Below are 15389 nucleotides of genomic sequence, written 5' to 3'. Positions count from 1 at the left end.
CTTTTAATCTTTGTTGACCCAGTACAATTTTTGTACAAAGTGAACTAGCTATAGAAAGTGAAGCATGTTGCAAAGTGTTTTCTTTAGTTATACAGTGTTTTGAATCTTTCAAAACATAGACTCAACCAATTGTATTAGTAAAACATGTCTGCATTTATGTACAAATTACATGGATATAGTCAAAAATATGATCTTAATATTTTGTTTTGTTTAAGGTGTCATTCAGGATTTTGAAGATACTGGCTAAAAACAGAAAATACCTTTTACTCACCTATTATTTTCATTGCCACTTTAGCACTACTGCTCTGGTGGTCTCCAGTAACAGCTTCACATACTGTACATCATATACATGATTGCTGCAGTCAGTCACTATCCTTAGCAGTCATGTGTCATTCATTCAACCATCATGTCATGTCTGCAGAACTGGCTGGGACCTGTAGTAAAACACTGGAGCAACAAGAATTTAATGGATAATAGTTATTTTAATAGATATTGCAAACTCTTTTTTTAGATTTCTAAGACAACTATGACGATGATTCCTGGAATACAGCCCCCATTGAAAAAGGCATATTTAAAGACAATATAACTGTTTTGTTATGCAAAACTATAAACAGTAATTTATGGAAGGTCGTAGTAGGGTCAAGTACAAAAAAGTGCAACAAAATAAATTAAATTTTTAAAATTGCTTTCCTTATCAATAGGATTCCTAGCATAAATTAAAGGGAATCTGTCTGTCAGTAGGGTCAACCCTTCTAAGCAGTCAATATGGGTATGCAGTTCATAGGAAATTGAATAAAATGATTCCTTGATATCTGTGATCCAATGTCTCATTCCAGAGACATCAAAGTTTTTCATAATATGTAAATGAGCTGTTAAGATTAGAGATAGGAAAACCTGAACAGTAAAGTTTGGGGTCCGTACCTTACACCTAGTATCCGTGCATTGACCCCAAACATGGACTTCTCTCGGGAGTCTGTCTTAGTGCTCAGGTCAGCAGCTACCCAGCAAAGCTTGTTGAAAGGCTGCAGCCAAGCAACAAGCAATTCCTGTGTGGCCACTTTTGGCCCCATCATAGCCATGTCAAGTATTGCCATGGCTGTGATTGGCCGGCTGCAAACCAAAAATTTTGATAACCAGCTCGAGTAAAACTGACAGGCTGAGGGCTGCAGCCCTCAGTTGTCAGATTTATCTTGGCTAGTTATCGAAAATAGAGGGGTCTCCATGCCATTTTTTTTTCCAATTTATTTGAATAATTAATTTAAAATGGCATGAGGTCCTCCTTATTTTTGATAACTAGGCAAGCTGAAGCAGATAGCTGTGAGCAGGTTTTCCCAGACTAGTAAGAGGCCATGTATATTAGCCCTCTCCAGCCTAAAAATAGCATCCTGCAACTGCCCCAGAGAGAGCACATCTATTAGATGTGCCAATTCTGGCACTTTGCCTGACTCTTCTCACTTGCTCTGGTGCATTGGCAAGGGTGGTATTAGTTTTAGATTTGATGTCAGCTGGCATCAAGCCCAGAGGTTTGTAATGGAGAGGCTTCTTTCAGACACCCCCATTAATAGCCCCATAGTGAAAATTAATAAAGACACATTAAAAAGTCATTTAATTGAACAAAACACTTCTTGACAAATCCACTCTTCTTACCCATTTATTAACGTAAAAATAAAAAAATCTAATTTATACTCACCTGTCCAATGATAATCCATAATACTGACATCCCATGCTGATCCCCAACTCTCCATATGGTTGCTAAATGGTGACAAATGTTGCTGCTCTGTCCGGAAACCAGCTCACACTGACTGTGAGAACGCGCCTGCGTGTGACCGATGGTGATGTCATTAAGATTACCGTCAGTCACATGCAGCCACTTTCTCATGCTAACCTCAGTGTGATCTGGCTGTCTTGCTAAGCATTAACATTACTGATGTCATCATTAAGCAATACAATCAGATGTAGCAAAGTTGGGGATCATCATGGGACACCAGCATTATGGATTTTCGGTGGACAGGTGAGTATAACTTTGATTTTTTTTATTTTTGCACTAATAAATGGGTAAAAGAAGGTCAGGGAGTGTTTTGTTCAAATATAGCTTTGCTCTGTGTAGATCTTTATTACTTTTTACTCACCGGGTTAGTAATTTGTGTATCTGATAAACGCTTTTCCATTGCTTACCCCTGGACCTGATGTTAGAGGACATAAAAAAGCTGACATCAATACCAAAACCTTTACCCCACTTGACATCGCATCAGGGAAAGTGGGTAGAGCTGAGTCTAGGCGCCAAAATTGGTGCATCTAATGGATGCGCCATTTCTGGGGTAGCTGAGGGTTGATATTATTAGTCTGGCAGGGGGCCATTATCCATTGCCCCTTTCCAGGCTTTTAAGAGCAGCCCACAGCTGTCTGTTTAGCCTTTGCTGTTTATTAAATACAGGGTCGCACCCATGTAATTTTTTTGGGGGGTCCCTCATTTTAATAACCAGTAAAGACTACGCAAGCAGCTGTTAACTGATATTAATAACCTGGGAAGCTTAATGGATATTGGCCCCTTCTCAGAATAACAACATCAACCCCCAGCTGTCTGATAGTAAAAATAAGAAGAACCCCACGATTTTTATAAATTATCTATTTATTGAAGAAATACAAGTACAGAAAGCTATACATGCACTGAAAGAATTATATATCAAATTGACATCTAAAATACTATGCACAGGCATCAGCTAGTGTATACAGTCATCAGCGTTGCCTGCTCTCGCTGCAATCAGCGAGACCAGGTTTATGTTGAAGAGATTAGTAGATATCATCTGCTGCCTGACTGGGGGTAACCTTTTCACTGCTGTTCACAGATGCTGGCTCACATGCCATAATCTGTGTGATTTCATGGGAACTGTGGTGCTGTGACCGACGGTAACAGGTAAGGTTAGCGCCAGTGTTTTGGCATTGTCACACAAATTACAGCATGGTAAAATCCAGATGTTTGGTCCTTTCATTTACTTGAATGGCGTCCAGGTTTGAATTCCAGTTGGGTTCTTTTTATCAAATTTGGCTGAACCAAGACCATCCATGGGTCTGCCATCTCTAGTTAAGATCTATAGGCCAAAGACCTCCCTAAGAAGCTATCTTCAAAGTTAATTTTAAATGAAAGGTTGTGTGATCTTTGTGAGATATATAATGAGTCACATTCTGCTCTGCTGACTTATGGTACATGTCTCATTTATACAGTATATTAAGAAAAACATGGATTTCTCTGGAATAAGATATTGGATCACAAATATGAAGGTATCATTTTTTTCAGCTTTCTTTGACCTGCATGCTCATATAGGCAACTAATGAGGGCTGATCCTATTGACAAATGCCATTTAATTAACAGATACTTGAAGTCAAGTTTCTAAATGCATACCTAAAAAAACTGCGCTCCTACCTGTTAAAAATCGTTCTCATTTTCATAGTGTTCATTGTAAAGAAGATCACACTACATGGAGCCAAAATCAGAGCACTATAGTTTAAGCTATGTCAGCTCTATCACACAGATAAAATTACAGAGCCACAGCAATATTCACTTGTGCCAGGACAGCAATAATTTCTGCTGCTATGCATCTCTAAAAAATAGAGGTCAGAAATTAGACCTATATTAAGACTATAAGTAACACTTATTTTCATCCTAAAATCATAAGAAAAATTCACTCAGAAGAAACTTATTGTTTAATGTATCATACAAGTTACATCATGTACATTTTAAGAGAATGAGGAGTACTCAGGTGGATATAATAAAAGCCAAGATTTTTATTAGAAAATATATGTATATAAATAGACATAGAAACAATTATAATGTGATATGACGCTATCCAGGAAACAACAGAAAACAGGATCACCACTCCCTACAACAAACGCATTGCACATATCCCATTAGTATATAAAGTGCCAGTGAGATAATAGATGGACATATGGCTGGAAACACCCCAAAAATGTAACACCATAAAAGGAAGCAAAGTAGTCAAAATAAATCATATCTGAGGATGGTGCTTACCAAATGTAGGGGGAGGGACCCTGAGCCAGGTGGTGAAGCCCCGACGTGTGCTTTTTGTGTGTAATGCACCACCTTCTCAAGGGGAACCCTTGAGAAAGTGGTGTATTATACATGCAAAACATGCATCTGGGCTTCACCACCTGGCCCAGGGTCCCTCCCCAAACTTTTGGTAAGCCTCATCCTCAGATGTGATTTATTGTGACTACTTTACTTCCTCGTGACACTGGGCCAGGTGGGGAAGCCACGACATGCGTTTTGTGTGTATAATGCACCACCTTCTCAAGAGGAACCCTTGAGAAAGTGCTGTATTATACACGTGAAATGCGCATCTGGGCTTCACCACCTGGCCCAGGGTCCCTCCCCCTAAATTTGGTAAGCCCCATCCTCAGATGTGATTTATTTTGACTACTTTACTTCCTTTTATGGTGTTACATTTTTGGGGTGTTTCCAGCCATATGCACTTATTTTTTCGTAAACATTGCAATATTTATAATTTGTGGAATTGTTGGGTCCAACTGAATCCTTGGTTGTAGGATCTCTCCACTGTGAAGAAAACATCAAAATCCTAATTGAGTTACACCCCTATTTTAACTATGAATTCCCTAATAGCATATTTCAAAATGGTCTTTCAACACCAGACAACCCTGTAGATATCATAGTTAGTGGTTCTGTACATCTATGTAGGTTTATCATAGTTAGTGGTTCTGTACATCCATGTAGGTTTTTAAATGGCCATACACAACATCTGAAACATTTTCCAAATGTTAAATTGCCTGCTTTGTAAAGGTATCCTCTGATAACTCAATTTGTGATTGTACGGATGTCATCACATTTTGGTAAGATTTCATTTGGACAAGTTTTATTTCCATTCCATGCTGTGTGGATCAACCACTTGTATTAGCAGACAATAGAATATTATTAGGATAATTATATGAATTTTGTTCAATACCGTTTCTGAATATTGTATATTGACTGTATATATAAAGATGAACATTGACATTAGGTGCATCTATTGGATAATTGCATAGATATTTCTACAAGCTTGTGTACTATAGTTGCCTACATTAGGCTTGAAAAAGAAGCTCTTTGCAGTATATATTTTGTGATTGCCTTATTTACAGAATCAGAGATGATAATACCTGAGTTATGTTACAACGATACACTTCGAGTGCTGGTTCCTCAGGCGGTAACTTTAATAGATGCATTTTTTTGTTTTCTTTTATCCTCTAATTTGTAAAGGACATTTACCTTTTTTACTTGATGTGTAGTGTCGCATTACATTCTGGAGCACTGATCTACATAAAATTCAGGTCCATTTTGCTGCCTTGCAGTATATGTCTCAACAGAACGTGCTGATTTTCCTCTAGACTCCTATGTGAAAGAAATGAAGCATGGAAAATGAGAAAGAACTCTAAAGCAATCGAACGGCATTGATATAGAAAGAAATTGCTTACAAGGACGTTTGATTTTGAGCCATTAATATTTATAAGACATTCAAATCAAATAATTGTACGCTATTTTCCCTTGGAAAAGAGGAAACTAAAGACGATGACTATGAATTGATCTATGATTTTGAGATATACCTGTTAGATCCTTTACTAATTTACGATCACTTAAAATAAACTTTTTGTGTTGTTAATGATATACAGTGATAAGGCTGTTTCGCATTCAAATCTTATCTGTTGTTTTGCTATTGAGTTGACCTTGTTTTTGCACCTTCTCATATTGATTTTTGGAAGACATACTTTGTATACTGGTTAATACTCGACAAATAGTAAAATTACTTTCAACTTCTAAAATGCTTTTTTTTAATTCAGTAACTTTTGCAAGACTTAGATATTTACGCATTCAAGTGTTTTCATTCTATATGATGGATTAAATGTATTTTTCTTTCATATTATTTGAATTTTCTTGGTACATTATTTAGTGATGTTACTGCTTAGTTATATTGATGTGGTACATGAACTATTGGCCTTTTTGGTATATGAGCAATACAGCATATCCATATCACAATAAATGCTGAAAAAAATAACATTATGTAGTTATAGAAAAAACACAATTATATTTACAAATTAATATGCTTGGAGTGTGGCCTGTAGATTGATGGCGCCGGCTGTTTGAGACCTGAGATCCTGCAAACAGAAGACTCCTAAGTGGCTCAAACTGGTCCTACATGTTTCAATTTGGACTCCTTCTCACAAACACCCAGTGACCACAACACCCAGAGGTAGATGCCGTAAAAGAAATTCCCCAACTAAACTTATGGACTTCTTCACTCAGGAAAAAGTTCAGGCAGCATTAGGCAAAATTACGCTGTCATCCGCAACAGCTGCTTCGCACTCTTCTCTCTGAGGCCCTGTGGCGCTGTTGGACCCAACTGACAGCTCTGACATCCTGCTCAGCAAGCAAATTATGCTTGCAAAATTAAGAATGGGCATTAACTCTTTTTGGAAACGCACAGTACATATTGAATTTAAAATGACAGAATGTGCTTATTTGCACAATGATTTGATTGACGCAAATGCTGCCATAGAAGAAGTCGCTCTTCTTAAAAACAAAATATATGATCCTGAGGACAAATCTCGGTGCAACAATGCGCAAGTGAGGGACGTACTGAAATCCATCACAGCTGCAGACTTACTGAAGTTTTTCCATAATTTACTGCAGTTGATTCTTCCAGACCAAGACTTACATGATGTGATGGTCGATTGAATCAAACCCTAAACCCCAAAATATTAACCCTTTAAACGTTTGAGACATTCTGGCCCTCTTATACTTCTTTAATACTAAGGAAGCCTTCTTGCAAAATCTTAGGAAAAAAACAGATCTTCCGAGTCCGTTTCAGAATTTTACTGTCTTTACTGCTGCTGTGTGAAGACATCAGTGACACAGAGCTGTCTCATTCACACAGCAGAGGCTTTGTCTCAGAACAGATTACATCAGTGACTGCCATCCCCTGTGCAGATTAGAAGCTGCAGACCCCCATCACTGGCCATCACACAGTCTGTTCTCACTGCTGTCAGCAGCCGAGCCCCATCACTGCCAGTCCGAGCCCCATCACTGCCAGCAGCCTGGGACAGTGTGGGAAGGAATCACTGATAATGACTGAGTTATGTATTGTAATCATGGAGTGGCCCAGAATACAGGATGATTTTCCCTCCTCCTCACTAGAGTTTCACTTTCCATAGATCACTGTTCAGTGTGTGTCTGGGAGAGGAGCAGCTGGGTGGTTCTGCTCTCTGCACTGAGGCTGCTAGAAGGGGAGGATTTGTTACTGTGTGAAGAGGGCTTGTTCATGTGGATGGGGAGGGCCTGTTGCTATGGAGGGTGGGGTTGTTGCTATAGAGGGCAGGTTTTTAGTAGCATAGGAGGAAACGACCAGTTCTGATTTCAATGCCAGAACACACTCCCCTTCGACGTTTTGATCAGAAGCAAGAGAGTGATATCTAGAAAACCCTGCAAACTGGTGACAGAAGGTAAATTACTTATTGTCACCATTCTGCAGCCCAGATATGTACTGAGATTATGTGAAAAGCCCGGACAACCCCTTCAAGGTAAGAAATGACTCGGTGTCTCTCTGTGACCATAGAGAAGCCAGGGAAGAGTGACTGTATTCTATCCCCCAATTTAGGAAAGCCTTAGACTATATCTAACCCTGTGGCAACTCCTGAAGGTGGGGATTCCCAGTTCTCATACCTCTCTGTTTGGCTACAAAATTCTGCCTCTGCCTCAGGAAAGGAAGGAGCAAGAGTATAAAGGGTAACGTTGACTGGACAGACAGGGGCAAATAAAGGAATGATCGAACGACAGGCACACAGGATAAAATGCAAAGGGAAAATGGGTGTACCATAATGGAGCAGAAAAGAAACACAGAGGAATGCCAACAAGGGGAAGGAAGAGGTATTCGCAACAAACCACAAGCAATAATCTCAAGACGACAACAGTGACTTTCCAGAAACACCTTTTCCAATAAAGGCAAGAACAGAATGAAGAATCTATTGCTCACATTGATGGAAGACAGACACACATTTATATTCTACCCTCGCCTACTGTATTACCACCCATCCCTTGAAGATTGTGAGCCCTCGCGGGCAGGGTCCTCTCTCCTCCTGTACCAGTTATGACTTGTATTGTTTAAGATTATTGTACTTGTTTTTATGTATACCCCTCCTCACATGTAAAGCGCCATGGAATAAATGGCGCTATAACAATAAATAATAATAATAATAATAATAATAATAATAATAATAATGGAAGGGTGTGGTTCCAATAAGCAGAACAGCCAATAGATAACGATTAACTCAAAACCTTTTCCCTGCTACAAGAAACCTGCTAACTCATGAATGAACATGAGCATTTGAAGAAGACCTGTGTTCAGCTAATTGCAGCAATCGTTTAATCTCAGATGTACCACACGTCCCAGCAGAATGTGGCACATTCATGCCAATACCCCCACTTCTACAAGGGGTCTCAGGACCCTCAGGACCAGGTTTATCAGGATGTGAAATATAGGAAAGACCAAATTATCTATCAGTAATAACTATGGATGCAGGTACCCATGTACTCTCCTTCAGAACATAACCTTTCCAGTGCACCAACTACTGGAGAGAGCGATGGACAAGATGAGAGTTGACAACCTGAAATTCTAAATAGCCATTTACCATGAGGTGGAGTTAATTGTAATGGTTCAAAAGACACCATATTTTTTGTGAGCAAAGACCTATGGAAAGCATTGTGTATTTTAAGCGCTATTGGTAACTCAAGACAAGAAACCACCAGATTGATGACGGCAGTAATCTTATATAAACCAATGAACCTGGGACCAAGTTTTCAGGAAGCTTCAACTTAATATTGCTGGTGATCAACCACACATAGTCATTTACACAAAGGTCTGGACCTAATATGCATTGTTAATCAGCCATGTATTAGTATCTATCACCCATCACCTTCAAGTTGTGCTGTAGACCTTGCACAAGGAAGAGAGCAACAAAGAGAAATGTTCCTCCTGAGGAATCCCTGAAACCTTTTTCCTACTGAATGTACAGAACTGCCGGTGAAACAGGTTTTCACCAAGGAATGATGACTTGCCAGTGGATTCATGCTGGCGATTATTAAGTGCAAACTCAATCAAGGGTAGGAATTAGTGATGAGCGAGTATACTCATTGCTCGGGTGTCGGAGTATTTTTGTGTGTTCGGAGATTTAGTTTGTGTGTAAAAGCAGCTGCATGATTTGTGGCTGCTAGACAGCCTGAATATATGTGGGGATTCCCTAACAAACAGGCATTCCGCATATGTATTCAGCCTGTCCAGCAGCCACAAATCATGCAGCTGCGTCGACACAAACTAAATCTCCAAGCACATCCAAATACTCGGGAGACACCTGAACATGCTCGGGAAAACCTGAGCAACGAGTATACTCACTCATCACTAGTAGGAATGTGACTATGTTACTATGTTACTATGAATGAAGACCAATCCTCCTGATTCTCAGATAGAAAACACCTAAGGTATGTCTCTAGGCTTTGGTTTTGTTAGGGATGGCGGAACGCACTAAATATAAATAATAGGAAGTCCGTTCGCCGCCCGGGGTCCACCGTGCAGTAGGTGTAACAACTGCTGCTGAGTAATGGCAGACTCGCTATATGGCGGTATACTGCGCTCGGGTTAAACGTCACCCGAGGTGCGCAGAGCGGACTCTGTTAAACTCACAGAGGCGCTTTAGTACAAATAAAGCATAAACGCTGAGCCTGTTAGCTTCACAGGTCTCAGCTGGCATGCACACACGGTATATGGTCACAGGACACGGCCCAAGGCAGAGGTCGGTGTCCGTCTTGACTAGAGTTGAGCGATACGTCCGATACTTCAAAGTATCGGATCGGAATGGATCGGCCGATCTTAAAAAAAAGTATCGGTATCGCCGATTCCGATACCGGAAGTCCCATTCAAGTTTATGGGACTTCCGGTATCGGAATAAGAAAAATCCTGTTTTTCCCTTGTACAGCCTCTCTGGGGTCTGTACGGGCCTTTCGGGGGGCTGTGCCGGCCTGCCGGGGGGCTGTGCCGGCCTGCCAGGGGGGCTGTGCAGGCTCCGGTGGGCTGTGCCGGCCTGCCGGGGGGCTGTGCCGGCCTGCCGGGGGGCTGTGCAGGCTCCGGGGGGCTGTGCCGGCCTGCCGGGGGGCTGTGCAGGCTTCGGGGGTCTGTGCAGGCATCGTCCGATGGGACTACAAGTCCCATAGGGCGATGCCTGCTACCATGACAGTGATTGACACATTAGCCAATGATGGGACAGTAGTAGTCCCATCATCCGGCTAATGTGTTGAATGTAAAAAAAAAAAAAAAAATTACATGCTACATACATATAACATGCATACTACATACATGCTACATTCATACTACATACTACATACATGCTACATTCATACTACATATATACTACATGCAACATACATACTACATACATACTACATGCAACATACATACTACATATATACTACATGCATGCAACATGCATACTACATATATGCTACATGCTACATACATACTAAATATATGCTACATACATACTACATATATACTACATGCATGCTACATACATACATACTACATATATGCTACATACATACTACATGCTACATACATACTACATATATACTACATGCATGCTACATACATACTACATGCTACATACATACTACATATATACTACATACATACCACATACATACTACATACATACTACATACATACTACATGCTACATACATACTACATATATACTACATGCATGCTACATACATACTACATGCTACATACATACTACATATATACTACATACATACTACATGCATGCTACATACATACTACATGCTACATACATACTACATATATACTACATGCATGCTACATACATACTACATGCTACATACATACTACATATATACTACATGCATGCTACATACATACTGCATGCTACATGCATGCTACATACATACTACATGCTACATACATACCACATATATACTACATACATACTACATACAATACATTCATACAATACATACATAGACATACAGTACATATAACATAGAGTAACATACTTACCAATACTTGTCACATTGTTCCCCGAAGCCATTGTCTTTTACGGAATAAATATTAACATAACAAACCACAAAAATACTCACCCACGATCCGAAGCAGTCCACGAGTGTGTCCCACGACGATCTTGGGTAGAGAACTGCAGCATCAGCTGTTGCTGCCGTTCTCTACGGGCTGCAGGAATCCAATGACGGAAGGTAGGTATCCTTCCGCACTGTATTCCTCCGCCACTTAAAAAAAAAAAAAGTCCCTAGTCTCACTTTATGCCATTGCTGTGTGGGAAATTCCCACGTAAAAGACAATGGCTTCGGGGAACAATGTGACAAGTATTGGTAAGTATGTTACTCTATGTTATATGTACTGTATGTCTATGTATGTATTGTATGAATGTATTGTATGTAGTATGTATGTAGTATATATGTGGTATGTATGTAGCATGTAGTATGTATGTAGTATGTATGTAGCATGCATGTAGCATGCAGTATGTATGTAGCATGCATGTAGTATATATGTAGTATGTATGTGGTATGTATGTAGCATGTAGTATATATGTAGTATGTATGTAGCATGCATGTAGTATATATGTAGTATGTATGTAGCATGTAGTATGTATGTAGCATGCATGTAGTATATATGTAGTATGTATGTAGCATGTAGTATGTATGTAGCATGCATGTAGTATGTATGTAGTATGTATGTAGTATATATGTAGTATGTATGTAGCATGTAGTATGTATGTAGCATGCATGTAGTATATATGTAGTATGTATGTAGCATGTAGTATGTATGTAGCATGCATGTAGTATGTATGTAGTATGTATGTAGTATATATGTAGTATGTATGTAGCATGTAGTATGTATGTAGCATGCAAGTAGTATATATGTAGTATGTATGTAGCATGTAGTATGTATGTAGCATGCATGTAGTATGTATGTAGTATGTATGTAGCATGTAGTATGTATGTAGCATGCATGTAGTATATATGTAGTATGTATGTAGTATGTATGTAGTATGTATGTAGTATATATGTAGTATATATGTGTTATGTATGTAGTATGTATGTAGTATATATGTGGTATGTATGTAGTATGTATGTAGTATGTATGTAGTATGTATGTAGCATGTAGTATGTATGTAGCATGCATGTAGTATGTATGTAGTATTTTTTTTTTATTTTTTTTTTTTAACATTTAACACATTAGCCGGATGATGGGACTACTACTGTCCCATCATTGGCTAATGTGTCAATCACTGTCATGGTAGCAGGCATCGCCAGATGGGACTTGTAGTCCCATCAGACGATGCTTGCACAGACCCCCGGACATCAGCACAGCCCCCCGGCAGGCCAGCACAGCCCCCCGGCAGGCCGGTACAGACCCCCACAGGGTGCACAGACCACCGACAGGCCGGCACAGCCCCCCGGCAGGCCGGTACAGACCCCCACAGGGTGCACAGACCACCGGCAGGCCGGCACAGCCCCCCGGCAGGCCGGTACAGACCCCGGGCAGTCCACACAGCCCCCCGGCAGGCCGGCACAGCCCCCCGGCAGGCCGGCAGAGACCCCCGGAAGGTCCGAAATGACGGCGCATCACGATGCGCACACACCGCGCATCATGATGACGTCAGGCTGTCAATCAACTTTGAACTTCCGATTCCGATGCCGACTTCCGATATTGAAAAAATATCGGAAGTCGGTATCGGAATTCCGATACAGCAAGTATCGGCCGATACCCGATACTTGCGGTATCGGAATGCTCAACACTAGTCTTGACCTACCGTGCGTGCGGCGTCGCTACCGCGGACGCCAGTAAGTGCTGCTAACTGCAGCGCGGCGGTAACTACTGATGCTTTACGACAGTACCGTGAGGCATCACACTATCGGACGCTAGTGTAGCGGTGCGGTATGCACTGTGGCGTATGGCTTGCCACTGACTGGAGCTGACTATAACTCTAATTCCCTATCCACATGCGTAATATCAGAGGGAAGGGGTTTCATAATGAGTCAGTCACCAGAATCATACATCCATCACCATTCACACATAGCAAGTATAGTCTATACTAGCGCATGGTCGAGCGGCCATTCGGGCCTTTTATAGCCATGCGCTTCTGGGACCTTCCAGACCTCTGAGATGGGCCAATCAGATCAGGACAAGGACCTGAGCACGAGACCCCTGATCCCCACTGGGAGATCGTCTCGTGGGCATGCCCAGTAGCGTGGCAAGAGGACTTAGCCTCTAGAGTGGTTTCCTGCAAAGCAGGTTGCACTACCATTGCTGGTCTAGAGGTGGCAGCAACATCAAGACCCAGAGAGCTGGTCTGAGCAGGGCGCCTGGATCGCCGAGATTGCTGTGCAGGTCCCTGAGCGGGCGGAAAGGAATGGGAGACCGCTGGATGTATGGCTCTGGGTTCCCGCTGTGCAGCTGCAGGAATCCGGCGCCTAACATTACCCCCCCTCCTAGGGCCCCCCTCTGAGCCTCGCTGCGATCAGGAGCGGAGCATGGATATTCTCCACTGGCTCCCAGGTCTGGGCCTCTGGACCATGACCCTTCCAGTCCACCAAATAAAACTTTTTGCCATGCACAATCCTGCATCCCACAATGGCGTTAACCTCAAACTCGTCCGAAGACAAGTCTGATGACCCGGCAGATGACTCAGAGAACCGGGCCATGTGAACAGGTTTGAGAATGGACACTTGGAAAACGTCAGAAATGGCTAAATGTGGAGGAAGAGCCAGGCGGTAGACCACTGAGCTGATTCGCTCGAGAACCTTAAAAGGTCCGATGTATCGCAGCGCTAACTTGGTGGACTCAGCCTGCAGCTTGATGTTTCGAGCAGAGAGCCACACCAATTCGGCGGGGGGAAAAGGTTGAAGCGGGTCGCCGATGTGTGTCAGCGGATGCCCTCATTCTTTCTTTAGAGGCATGAATAGCATCCTGAGTGCGATCCCAAACGTCATGAGCCTCCACTGCCCAGTCTGCCACCCTGGAGTCAGCGGAGGACACTGGCATCGGGACAGGGATGCTCGGATGTTGGCCGTAATTTAGAAGGAACGGCGTCTGACCAGTGGAATCAGCCACTGCATTATTTAGGGCAAATTCAGCCCATGGTAGCAAGGATGCCCAGTCATAATGCCTGGCAGAGATGAAATGCCGCAGGTACGTGACCAAGGTTTGGTTGGCTCTCTCAACCAAGCCGTTCATCTTGGGATGATAAGTGGAGGACAGGTTTAGCTCAATGCTGAGTAGGCTGCAGAGCTCCCTCCAAAACCAAGACGTGAACTGGGGACCTCGATCACTAACAATTTTGTCCGGCATGCCATGCAGACAGAATACATGTTTTATGAACAGTGTGGCAAGACCACGAGCAGAAGGCAACCGTGCGAGTGGCACCAGATGCACCATTTTAGAAAAATGGTTGGTGACCACCCAGATGACCGTACTGCCACCAGACTTGGGCAGGCCAATCACAAAATCCATGCCAATCATTTCCCAAGGTCTATCCGCCACCGGCAGAGGGTACAATAACCCAGCCAGCCTCTGTCTAGAGGACCTGTTCCGTGCACACGAGACACATGCATGTATGTATTCCTTAGTGTCTCAAGCCATGTGCGGCCACCAATACGACCTAGCCAGGAGTTCTGTGGTCCGCTCATTGCCAAAGTGACCACCCACCCTGGACGCGTGTGCCCAAGCGAGAACCTCCGGCCATAGCTGAGGAGGCACAAAGGTCTTGCCCGGTGGCACTGACTCGAGAGCAACTGGAGCCATGGTCGTAAAGCTCTCCGAAGGGAGAATTAGCCGTGGCTCAGTCTCCCCTTCCTCCGCTGAGCCCACCAAGCACGAGAGACCATCCACACGGACGTTCTTCTCTCCAGAGAGATAGTGCAAGGTGAAGCGGAAGCGGGAGAAGAAAAGCGACCACATAGCTTGACGAGAGTTCAAGCGCTGAGCCGTTTGTTAGCCGTTAGCGCATGGTCGAGCGGCCATTCGGGCCTTTTATAGCCATGCGCTTCCGGGACCTTCCAGACCTCTGAGATGGGCCAATCAGATCAGGACAAGGACCTGATCTTGTGACCCCCGATCTCCACTGGGAGATCGTCTCATGGGCATGCCCAGTACCGTGGCAAGAGGACTTAGCCTCTGGAGTGGTTTCCTGCAAAGCAGGTTGCGCTACCATTGCTGGTCCAGAGGTGGCAGCAACTTTCAGACCCAGAGAGCTGGTCTGAGCAGGGCGCCTGGATTGCTAAGATTGCTGTGCAGGTCCCTG

The 15389-nt window shown here is 42.7% G+C and overlaps 1 long non-coding RNA gene across 1 annotated transcript; it reads left to right on the top strand.

Annotated features, from left to right (window-relative positions):
- Positions 1–4080: 4080 nt before the first annotated feature.
- LOC141101187 (uncharacterized) lies at positions 4081–5927 on the top strand. The gene is made up of 2 exons (XR_012234906.1): positions 4081–4711; positions 4748–5927. It is a non-coding gene; the product is annotated as an uncharacterized lncRNA (long non-coding RNA).
- The last annotated feature ends 9462 nt before the right edge of the window (positions 5928–15389 follow it).

This window comes from Dendrobates tinctorius, unplaced genomic scaffold, assembly GCF_039654945.1.
Source record: "Dendrobates tinctorius isolate UK_male_01 unplaced genomic scaffold, ASM3965494v1 ptg000115l, whole genome shotgun sequence".
Lineage (NCBI taxonomy): Eukaryota > Metazoa > Chordata > Amphibia > Anura > Dendrobatidae > Dendrobates > Dendrobates tinctorius.
The sequence above is the reverse complement of the archived record's forward strand: the minus strand, read 5'-3'. Positions and strand labels throughout refer to the sequence as shown.